Source organism: Phoxinus phoxinus (genome assembly GCF_949152265.1).
Source record: "Phoxinus phoxinus genome assembly, chromosome: 25".
NCBI classification, from domain to species: domain Eukaryota; kingdom Metazoa; phylum Chordata; class Actinopteri; order Cypriniformes; family Leuciscidae; genus Phoxinus; species Phoxinus phoxinus.
The window spans coordinates 15,532,635-15,544,800 of record NC_136900.1 but is presented as its reverse complement, the minus strand read 5'-3'; the positions used below and the strand labels follow the sequence as shown (position 1 = coordinate 15,544,800).

Genomic DNA, 12,166 nt, shown 5'->3' with positions numbered 1-12,166 from the left:
TCAGGAAAAACCTCTGTGTTTCGTTATGTGTGCACATGTAACGTCCCATAATTCCCGGCTGTGAGTCCACCCCGGCGCTTCTGCACAAGCAGAGTGCCAGTCAAAGCCAAGATGTTGTGACTGCAGCAATATGGCAGTGCTTGATGTTGGAGAGCACAGTGCTTGTGCAGGGCCTCGGTGGCAGATGGAAGGCCGAGATTAGTCATGCAACAATGTACTGTGGTCACACTTACAATACACTTCACCCTCCAGGCAGCCTCAGCCGGCCAAACGAGAGGCATGGGTGCGATCCCACACAAACCGGGAGGACCACATCCACCCCGGGCAGCTGTCTCACTCCCTCTGGTCTACTCCCGCTGCCAATGGAGACGAGGGTATATCACAGTATACATGTGTACGCTTGTGTGTGTCCATGTCCACGGGGCGAGAACACCACTAAAGCGCCAGCTTGTTGTAATTAAATGTAATGATATGTATACGAGTACAGACTGTATTTGCGTGGGGTCCCATTTGTGTTGTAATGCTAGAAAACTCTATTACATGAGTGTAGATCACCAAATCTGCTTTATTCCATGCGAAACCATCACGCTGAGCTCTTTAAAGTGTTCGCAGGAGCCTCTCGCTCTCACTTCATTACCAAATTAAGCTGTAATCGAAGCGCCCGGCTCTCGTCTGCACATTAGCGGCTCCCTATTGATGAAGCTGGCAGCCGGACCGATAGAAAACAGCCACATTTACACCCGCCTCCACTTTGCTGCTTTGGATGCTTTAAATGTATTAAACAAACAGTTTACTGGGAATTACAGCCGTACCTTGAGTTAGATGTTTGTAATTGCCCTGTGATTAGTTAAAGGTAATTAACAACTGGACTGTGTACATGTGTAGGCCTATATGTAGTGTATATATTTTTAAAGGGGCCTAGAGAGGAAAAAATTAGACAAATTTGTGACAACACTTTTTTTTTACAGATATATACAGTATATATATATATAGCTGTTAAAATATGTGTTATTTTTTTATTTTGAATTGCTTTGAATTGGAATTTATTTGAATGTCATCCATTTATATGTTTACACAATATCAGATAAAGTGAAACGATTTCTATTTTATTCAAATGTATTTGTATAGCACTTTGTGTAGAAGAAAAGATAAATGCCACATAACAGTGGTAAGCAAACCTAAATAAAAAATGATAAAAAATATATTAAATTATAATAAATACATATAATTTATATAGTTATAATTTAGGTTTTTTTGTTTTATTTTCACCGTTTCACTGTTGTGGCAATAATAATGAATTACATAATGAAATAAATAAATGTTGTCTATAATATCATGTTTATTTCTACATTGTATATGGGCCAGTTTGCATGAAAATATATAGCTGACTCTTACATTTGGGGGTCATTGCCGATATATGCACATCACATACTGTATAAGCACAACATCAAATATTTGTCAAATATGTTAATTAATGTTCATCTCAGTAACTTTAAGAGTGTCAAAAAGACAATAGAGAACAAAAACGATCAGATTACAATGAAAAACATAAAAAAACGTAGTTTTAATGCCACTAGATGCTCCGTTCATTTAATCAAAAAGAATGGTTACACTAACCCTCATAAACCTATTCCACTTACATAACAGGAGCTTCATAACGGAGAAGGCTTATTAAGTTATTAAGCGGTTTAAGGGTTTTCATATATCCAGTATCTGTAAGTGATCGCAAAGAGCCTTCCTCCAGTGCATTTCTAGCGGTGACACGAGATGCACGCACAATGCTATTAGTCTCTATATTACTCTGTCATCAGCCAGGAAATTCAATTAAGGATGACCTAAAAATCCCTTCTTTCAGTCTTTCTCTGAGAGAGAGAGAGGCTTTTGCATTTCAATGGCATGTGTTGTATGGCGGCCAGCACATCTTGTACTCTGATTGTCAGAGTAGTATTTGCTTAGATGAAACCGTGTCCTTTTATTTCTGCGAAGGAACCACGCCAGAGAATCCTTCCTCAAAGAAACCCTTGCCTTAGACTCCAAAAAAGCATTATAGGAGGAAGACGTCTTGAAGATGCAAGAAATGTGAAGGGCTCTTAAGAAACGGGCTGTTGATCCTATTCAGAAACATGTGCAAAGAAGCATCTTTAATCAGAAGAAATGTTCACAGCCTTGTAATACATCTTCAGCGCATTGAGCTCTAACTTGGCATGTGCTTCAAATTAATTATTTGTCACGCCGATGACTAAAGCGAGGGTCTTACAAAGCATTTCAGTCTTTGAGAAGCCATCCTTGAGATTATATTTTACTCATCTAAATATGTCCTGAACCCACATGTCCAAGGCTTCATTCACCTGAACAGAAACCGCACAGCTTAACTCGTCGCTCCCCAGGTTATGAGTTTATTCAATGCCGTTTTCGGAGGTCATACAAACCTGCTAATATCCAAGCGAAAATATGTCTGTGAATTGCACCGCATGGACTCCTAAGGGGCGGCGGGTATGTAAGCACCGTTGTTATTGCTTTACCCGCGGCTATGTAATCCTCTCAACCAAGTGCTAATGACTCGAAGTGACGGCTGGACTTCTGGAAAGTTATTGTCCAGTGGGTAGAGAAAGCTGGCGTTACACGACAATAATGCTATAAGGTTTTGCACTCACTTTCATTCAAATAAATCATTAGTTTAGCAACATGGAATCAGATTCAATCAGTCTGAAAGAATCAAATCTGATCCTTTGTTGGTTCTGGAACAATATTCCTATTCTAACCAGACCTTAAAATCAATGAGTGGTTGACAGCAATGACTGATATTAAAATTATGTCCGATACAGAAGAGCTGATTATTATTTGCATGTTGTGGCTAGTATTCAAATTGTATACACTAAAAACAAAACAAAAAACACTAAAAGCTTAAATCAATCATTTTAAATGTTACATGTGAATTTAGGCATCATGGGGAGATTACATTTAACAGTGTTACTAACTGATCAGTGCTATTCAAAAATGAACATTAGATGACGGCAAAGACAAATTAAATGAAAAATAGAGGAAGTGAGGATGCACAATTAATTATCCGATATCTACTGATATTGATAAATCACAAAAAAAATATCTTTACAGTGTATTGACCGATAACTATGTAAGCTTGTTTCCGCCACAGAATAAAACATTTTAAAAGTTAATTGCGACTTTTTATCTCGCAATTGCGAGTTTACATCTCGCAAATCTGACTTTATTTCTCAGAGTTGCGAGATATAAAGTCAGAATTGCGTGAAATAAAGTCGCAATTGCGTGTTATAAAGTCAGAATTCTGACTTTATAACACATAATTGCAAGTTTATATCTCGCAAATTTTCTGACTTTTTTTTACCTCAGAATTTATCTCACAATTCTGACTTTACAACACGCAATCGCAATTCTGATTTTATATCTCCCAATTGCGTATTATAAAGTCCGAATTGCGAGATATAAACATGCAATTCTGAGAAAAAAGTCAGAATTGTGAGATAAAAAGTCACAATTACCTATTATTTTTCATTCTGTGGTGGAAACAAGCTTCCATAACCGATAAATGGCCGATATTAATATTTGATTTTATAAAACCAATGCTACAAGTGAATTCAGGGATCACAACATGATAATGTACAGTATAAGAAATGGATATGTATTTGGAGATTTGCAAAAGATTAATTTTTAACTGTTAAATTATCCATGTTTGAATTTTTGTGTTAGATGACAACAAAGGTCGTTTAAATGCAAAAATGAGCATGCTCGATTAAATATACAATACCAACAGCAGTAAATTAAAGAAATCTCAATTTCTATAATCTATAAAATATCTTTGATAAAGTCAAATAAAATTCTGCCGATAACCGATATGGTTCCGATATATTGCGCATCCCTATTGGATCAAATATTACAAACATTTCCTAATTAATATTAGTGAGCAAGGTTATATGTCCCCTCATGTTCCTGAAATATAATTGGTTGGTATTCAGGACCTTGTCCTACTTAAATGATTCAATTCGGTGGCTACACTGCCAGAGGCCACGTACAAAGTCCACTTCCTTGAAGACAATCCATGAGTGGAGCGGCTTCCTCTCCAGTGTTGTGTGGGGGGGGGGGGGGGGGGCAGACATGTTCTATGATCACTCCACAGGCTCCATTCTTCTGAAGCAGGCTATTTTTCGCTGAGTCAGACCCCGCTATTATCCAATGTCTTCCTGGGGTGCCACTCTCCCCATGCCGTCCCACAATGCCTCCTCCAGGAAATGGAAGAGACGACGTGCTCAAATAAGTGTGAGCTCCCGAGAAGCATGACCAGTGTTTGCTCATAACCTTTCCTGACCATCCAGCAGGGGACAAATACATTTACTCCAAAGGGTGCCGTGAACCACGCTCTCGTCCCGATTTACCACAGATACGGTTTCGCACAGAGAACACAGGCGCTTCTTATAAACGCAGAAGAAAGTCTTTTCAAAACTCACAGTACATCTGATCAAATGGTATCAAAACAGATTTGCTCACCCTTTCTTGGCTAAATCTATCTAGGACACAGCGGAGTCTTTTTTTAATACTGTCCCAAAAGGAAAAGTTTTTTTGTGTTTTGTTTTTTGTTAGTTCTGTTCAGGAGCATGTCTCTTTTTTTTTTGTTAAACACTATCATCAAAAAGCATGTATTTTATAAACAAGGTACTAACTCTACCCTGAAATGCTAACAGCTGTGTAAACTGTAAACTGGAAGGAAAGAAAAACTGGAAGACCACCTCTGATTAATACTGTACGGGATGTGAATAATGCTCTGTTTAACTGGAACTCTGAGCTTTGCGTTTGTCAGGAACTGACTCATTTAGTGACTGATTTCACTCTGACTCTCCCAAAGCTGTTGTTCCACTGAGTTTCCACTGAGCTGAAGGAACATTAAAGGTTTTACCAAACCACACAAAGCCATGATCTATACACAAACAACAATAACATTATCATGTGAATTCATCTGTCTGTCTGTCTGTCTGTCTGTCTCTATATATATATATATCATCCTATTGATCTATCTATCTTCATATTGATCTATCTATCTATCTATCTATCTATCTATCTATCTATCTATCTATCTGATCTGTTATTCATAAAACTTTTCCAAAATAACACTATCTGCTTGTCCAATCAATCAATCAATCAATAAATCAATCAATCAATCAATCAATCAATCAATCAATCAATCAATCAATCAATCGAACAACTTTTTCCAAAATAAATAAATGTTCTATCTGCTTGTCCATCCATCAATTTATTGTTCTATCTGTCGCTCTATCATCCTATTGTTCTATCGATCTATCTATATGATCTTTTTCATAATACTTTTCCAAAATAACTCTCTGCTTGTCCATCTATCCATTCATCCACTCTATCTATCTATCTATCCATCCATCCATCATCTTTTGAGATAAAACTTTTTCAAAATCACTCAATTATCTGTTTGTCTGTATATGTATATATATCAGGGAATATATTTTTTCCCTCTTTATTTCCCTCAAGTATCTATCTATTTGTTTCACACTAAATCACAACAGTATCTCTTTTCTTCTTACTGAAATCACTCAAAAACTTTTCCTTAAGCTAAGTCCAGCAACATTTACAAGCTAGCTAACAGGCGGTCCAGCGGCCAGGCCTGGAGCAGACGCGCTGACGTCAGTGGCAGAGTTCCAGTAAGGGTCTCTCTCCGGCTGTCCTTGGTCTCGTGGAGCGGTGGGCTGTGTGGAGAGAGCCGTCCTTTTGTGACAACAGAGTTTACCTCAGGGCACGGCGTGGGCCTCCCGCTGCCCCGGGCCACAGAGGACACCCTATTGTTCCTGTGTTCCCTGAACAAAGCCGGCCACCCGTGCCCCTGCTACACACAGTCCCACTGAGCTATTGTTCCGCTGACAAACTCTCAACCCAAATTTCATTACATATGAATTTTCCTTTGTCGCCCCTTCAGGCCCCCCTCTCGCGTTTGCTCCGACAAATCTTTTCGGGTTTCGTATACCACTCCCCTCGGCCCCCCTCCAGTTATCATGCAAGACTTGTGATTTTGAGCATGCCAAAAGAAAAAGATGAAACTGCAAGGAACACATGTAACTCATAAAACAAACACTATACTAGTCCGTATGGTCAAATTTAGCATCAATCTACACTGAAAACCATTCCGCTATATTAAAACGCCTAATTTCTCTTCTTTTGATAAGCAAAAACAACTAAAGAAAAATGTCTCATACAATGCTAGTCATAAGCACCTGTTGCTTAAATACTTGGCATCTTCGCCTCAGATATCTGAACTTATTTCTAAAAACATGACAGAAGAAAATGGCTTAACGCTCAGCAAAAACGTTTTGACTTTTTCATTTATAAAAAACAAAAACACATTTTTTGAATGAAAATCTCAACAAAATTTAGGGAATATTTAATATATGCATGATAAATTTAGCTCAGTTTTGCTAGCATTTCCCTTATTAAAAAAAAATGCAATTATATATATATATAAAAAAAAAGAGTAATTTGTTCCCTACACTGCATGTAAAAGATAGGTATTAATTACATGTGCCAAACTGTTGTACTTTGGCTACATAAACACAGTCCCTCCATGACTAAACTTACTCAAACACCCTCTTTGCATAAAAAGACAAGTAAAAGAAAGGATAAAATACAACATAATGGTGCTGATAAGCTAAATTACCAGATAACATCGAGGCACACACAAGCCATATGGTGCCTCCACCACTATCGCCTGTTGCTGGCATAACAATGGAGTTGGCTAGATGAGTGACAGCAACAGTCAAACAAATGGCCGTTCCTCTGAATTAGTCCAGCGCCAGAATGAATACACAGTTTAGCATCTTTCAGCCTACAGGTGCGCTTAAGTGGCAAACCAGATGTCAGCATGGGAGCGGGACTGTTTGTGGAGTAATTCAGCCGCTCCACGAGCCCCTGCTTCAATAACAGCAGGAACAATGAAGGCCCCCTTCCCCCATTTTCCCACAATCCCGTGCTCCCAGAGGAAGCCGTGACTAGTGAATCAGGCACGTTTTTTTCCCCGTTCTCTGACAAAGTTTTAATTCTTGACAACATAGCATAATTAACTAATTAATTCTCTCCCTCTGAAAGGTTATGTATAATGTTAAACTCATAAAGGAAGAGAAAAAACCTAAAAGTTCAGATGCTTTCAGTTTCACTTAAGTGGCCATATGTTCACTTCAAAATACTTCAATTACATTAAAAAAATGAATGAAAACTGTCACAGATATTGATTTTAAATACTGATATGAAGAAGTCAAAAAACATTGTTTAGGAGCTAGCGTAAGAATGTATTTAAATTTGTAAAGGGTTTATCTACTCTGTTTACATAAGTTAAATAGACTGGCAAGTCAAAACAACAAGACAATGGCGAAGGGGGTCGATCTCATCTGGGACAACAAACCTCTGTCAGACAGCAGTTGGAGATGGGGGGGCAACAAACATAAAAAAAGAAAGACAAAAAAATAATACTATGCCCTACAGTATAAGAGATGTACATAATGTTTACAATGAAACACAGCTATTCAACTTTTCACAATGCTTTTCACACACAGATTGCACAAAATGAATTAAGTCTTCCAGTCAGATAGTTTAGCCCTTCAAATTTTCTCTATCTTTTTAATGCATGTTTTTTAAATGGCAGACAGTAAAATTGAAAAATCGCAATAAAATGGGAAAATAGCAATAAAGCATGTCACTGTTTTTTCAGTCTTATAGAGGGAAATATTACAAATGAGACCAACATGACACATGCCCAAAAACTGCTGTCTAGGTAGGCAGTTTTGAGACCGTCTTAGACCAGAGACTAATTTTAGTCTGAGGGCTTTCTAACGTCCAGATTAATTATTAACAGGGGCTGGACCATGGACTTTCTCCCTAATCCTTTATTTATGTACACAAAACTGGCGTTTTTCAGGAAAGCAAACGGGAGCGGGGTGTTAACCGGACCAAATAATCGCCTTCGCCTAAACATCCAAGTCACTGGGGTCAAGTTAATAACCAGAAATCAATGGCACTGATTCAGTCGTGCCAGAAACATGAATCACAGCGTGAGGTTTACTATTAAAGTAAATATGAACTTACTATTACAACGAGATCGTGGTCAACTAGCTGGCATAGAAGCAAAAAGTGTTTTCTGAACCTCCACAAATGATGAAAATCTCTGTGGGTGTTTGCACAATCTCCCAAAAAAAAATAAAATAAAAAATTACATGAATCGCTTTATTTAATTAGCCTACCTCGTTTGGCACAGAGTATTTTTTTTTCGGTTTTCATCGTGAAAGGCTGCTTGTTTCTGTCGTGGCACTTTAAGAACTGGGAATAAAACTATAGCCTCTATTCTCTCAGTAGGCTATGTATCTACTGATCCATAATATACAAGCCAAAACCATAGACTGTAGGCCAAAATACATAAAGTGTTATAACTAGTAGCAAAAATAAATAAATCTACCATTCTTATACTTAAAAGCAATTTTACAGAAAATCTAAATAGCGTTTATAACTTCACACCGCTTTTAACAACTTAGTATAAAGCACAGACGTACCTCAAGTGTTTTAAATGTGTCTGATGCAGAGTAGTCGGATCGAGCGCACGCTCTGGTTTATTTCCAGCTGATCACTTTTTTTCCTCTTCTTGTCGGAGCGCGAGAGCGCGACAATTCTGCGTATCTAACAACGATGTGAAGTATGCGCGGAATGAGGGCAAGAATGAAATGAACGCGAAGAACTGAGTTTGCATTGGGGGCGGGGCCAGAGTGACGTCACTCGCAGAACTCCTCGGCGGTGGGAGGGGTTGAGGGAGAGAGTGAGAGAGAGCGTGTGTGTGTGTGTGTGTGTGTCTGAAGTGCCGTGGTGAGGATTTTTTGATTCATTAGTGATTCGAATCTTTTGAATCCCTTCACTGAAGAGATTCGTTTTTTTTTTCATTGAGGCTACAGTCCCCTTTGGGACCGGTTGTATAAACGGCTAATATTTTTTTTTCTGTAAGACTGTTCATAATATTTTAAAGTCATTAAAGTTACATTAAAGATTGGTCTAATTTGATACTGAAAAGTAAGACTGATTACCCCTAAATAACTGCTAGTTGGTTACACTCGTTTTTAAGAGACGGGCTGCGTCCAAAATCGCATAGGCCTACTCTCTTGAGTAGGTAGCCTACTTATTTTGAGTAAGTAGTAATTCTTGCTTCACGACCACTAAAAAAGTATGTTCTAGGCTATAGTATGAATAGTATTCTATAGTATGACCTGTAGGTTACCTGGAATGTAACCTACATTAATCATGTTGTCATTATCATGTGACCTACCAGAATCAGTTATATGTTGCTTCACTGCCGTTCATAAATTCTCTTCCGTGGCCTGAATCTCACCGGAAGTATAGGTCATCGGATCCGGATACTTTTTGCTTACTCTTTTATGAGTAGGCCCTACTGTGAATTCGGACATACTTCTTTTGTCACATACTTTTTTCACCTACTGTAGTATGGAAGTATGTGATTTCAGATGCAGCCATTGTCTTAATTTAATGGCTATGTTTATGGAACTGACCCCGGAAGTTACATCTTTACACTAGTAGGTGGCGACACATCATTGAATTATTTATTCAATCGATTTGTTAAAGTAATTTGCAATCGCCTTATCTTCCATTGCGACTTATATCTGAGTGAAACGGCTTCTCGAAAGAAGAAAAAAATGTGGGGCGGGAGTTGATTTTGTCCATCGGGAATTGATTGGATGGTTGTGGTTTGTTATTGCTGTGATGTGATGTCATGTGAGTGACAGGTCGTCCCTCCCTCGTGCCAGTAAACATGTCATCAGAGAAAAGATGTTCTTGCAAGTGGGAGAAGTTCATTTGATTAAATATTAGGGCACATTTATTGATTTCATGGTGAATTGAAAATAATCTTTGAAGTGACTAAAATGCACCATAAGTAGCTTACTTTCCTACACTTTGTCAACTGCTGGGCATAACAGTTCAATAGGCCCTATGCACAGCTTCACTACTTCCTGAACTTAAGCAGGGACCTTTGTTTCCTGTCTGCCAGGATTGGCCAAACTGATTAATCCAGGTGTGTCTGACCAACAACAATAATCAGACACACCTGGATTAATCAGTTTGGCCAATCCTGGCAGACAGGAAACAAAGGTCCCTGCTTAAGTTCAGGAAGTAGTGAAGCTGTGCATAGGGCCTATTAAGGGTTTGGTTTTTACATTTCAGTCGTGAGGGTCATTATTACACGTTTATAATTTTTCACTATCAAAAATTGCTACATTCCCACCTGGGGTGATGACATTACCAGGAGGAGACGGACGTATTCAATAATTACATATACTGCCCTCTCGTATCAAAGTCAGTCACTCAGACATCTTATTTCAATAGCTATAAGCTACATTACATCACATGAATGAGGAAATACTGAAATAAACATTAAAGTTACCACTGGATCCACAGAAGGGTTGTTAACATTGATAATAGAATACAGTCAGTCATTATATATCATTGCCATCTTGTGGTAAAAACAGACATAAACTGTAGTCAACATCAAAAAAAATTCCACATCAAGTATGTTAAAAAATGACAAAATTATATATAGGCCTGTGTGTGTGTGTGTGTACATAGCCTACATTTCATTTATAATTGACAAAATAAATGAAAGTGCTTGTTATCAGTTTTAACTTTGATGTTCACAAATTTAGCGATTTAAATAAATAAACTGGTAATTTAACACATAAATCATACGTAGTTCTGGCAGGTCACGTCAGTCAAGCTAGCATCATACCCTTCCCCATCCCCAGCTCCTCCTCTCATCCACAGTCAGGACTTGGCCTTCCCATATTCCTTTATCTTGATTTTTCTTGTTACATTCAATTATTGTCATTCAGAACTTTAATCATACCTGCAAAAACATTTATGTTGGTTCTGTTCCGTTCCCATACCGCCAATCCAAACTGTATGCTACTTGTCAATCATCTTTGATGATAATGGTGATCCTGACAGAAATGTGTATAACACTAAACTTAACTGAGCACTTGTTAAAGATTTGAACATGACCACTACATCCAGCCAACACACTTCACAGGAACAGTGAACAAAACGGGTAAACGTATAACATCCTTGAAAATCAATATGTGCTTTTACAGGAAAAGCGAGCAGGAGCAAGATGAAGGGGTGTAATTAAATGCTCATATAATTGGATCTGAACAAGCAATGAAGCAGCTTGTTAACTTGTTACTGTTACCCCATGAGAGCAAGCCAGCGTGCCTGAGCCTGCCATTAGCAGAATGTTGCTCTCATTCTATAGGGATGCGATGAACGACATGAAAAGGAATCGGAGAGGAAGACCTTGTGCGTTTCTCTTTCCGAGAACGATATTCGCAGAGGAAGGAGCACGTATATAAAAAATATGACATCATTATTCTTAGATACGACGTTCAGATGGGATGTATGAATCAACTGTATAGCCGGAAAGAATATAAACGCTCTTTAGCAGATTGGAGGTCATGTCTTTCCTGTAAATGTTTTATAAATGGAGTCCTCAGAGGAATGTTTGATGTTCAGGATGAATGCCCTTCTACCTTTGATGTTCTGTTGAATTTCAGGCCAGTGTAACTTTGAAAATCCACACACTAAGGGTCCGAACCGTCATGGGCAAACAAAAAAGGTGAGAAAGATTGAGAGAGAGGACGAGAGAATTAAAGAAAAAAAATCAAATGTTTAAGAGAGAGAAAGAGAACAAATGTTACGAAGAGCAAAATAATTGCAACCTAATGGAAGCAACACGACAATTCAAGTCAAGTCAAGTCAAGAATATTTGTATAGCGCTTTTCACAATACAGATTGTATCAAAGCAGCTTCACAGTATTAAATTAAAATAATAATAAAACGTCCATGTTTGGTAATGCTAATCAATAGTAATATTGATTGATTCATTAAATTGAATATCCCCAACTGAGCAAGCCAAAGGCAACAGTGGCAAGGAAACGAAAAACTCCATCAGGTGACCTAATGGTGACCTAAAACTCCATCAGGTGACCTAATGGAGAAAAAAAAAACCTTGGGAGAACCCAGGCTCAGTCGGGGGCCAGTTCTCCTCTGGCGGTTATGAACTAGAGGCCGGATTTAA

At 38.2% G+C, this 12,166-nt stretch overlaps 1 protein-coding gene across 2 annotated transcripts in view; it reads right to left on the bottom strand.

Moving 5' to 3' along the window:
* The window catches only part of tead1a (TEA domain family member 1a), a 36,458-nt gene extending 26,905 nt beyond the window's left edge, over positions 1–9,553 (bottom strand). The window contains exon 1 of one of the 2 annotated variants that reach the window (XM_079603316.1): positions 9,350–9,553. The gene's annotated coding sequence lies outside the window, so the exon portion shown is untranslated. Of the gene's footprint in view, positions 1–8,588; positions 8,881–9,349 lie in introns of those variants that run through there. The other variant, XM_079603313.1, reaches the window with a different exon arrangement.
* Positions 9,554–12,166: the final 2,613 nt, after the last annotated feature.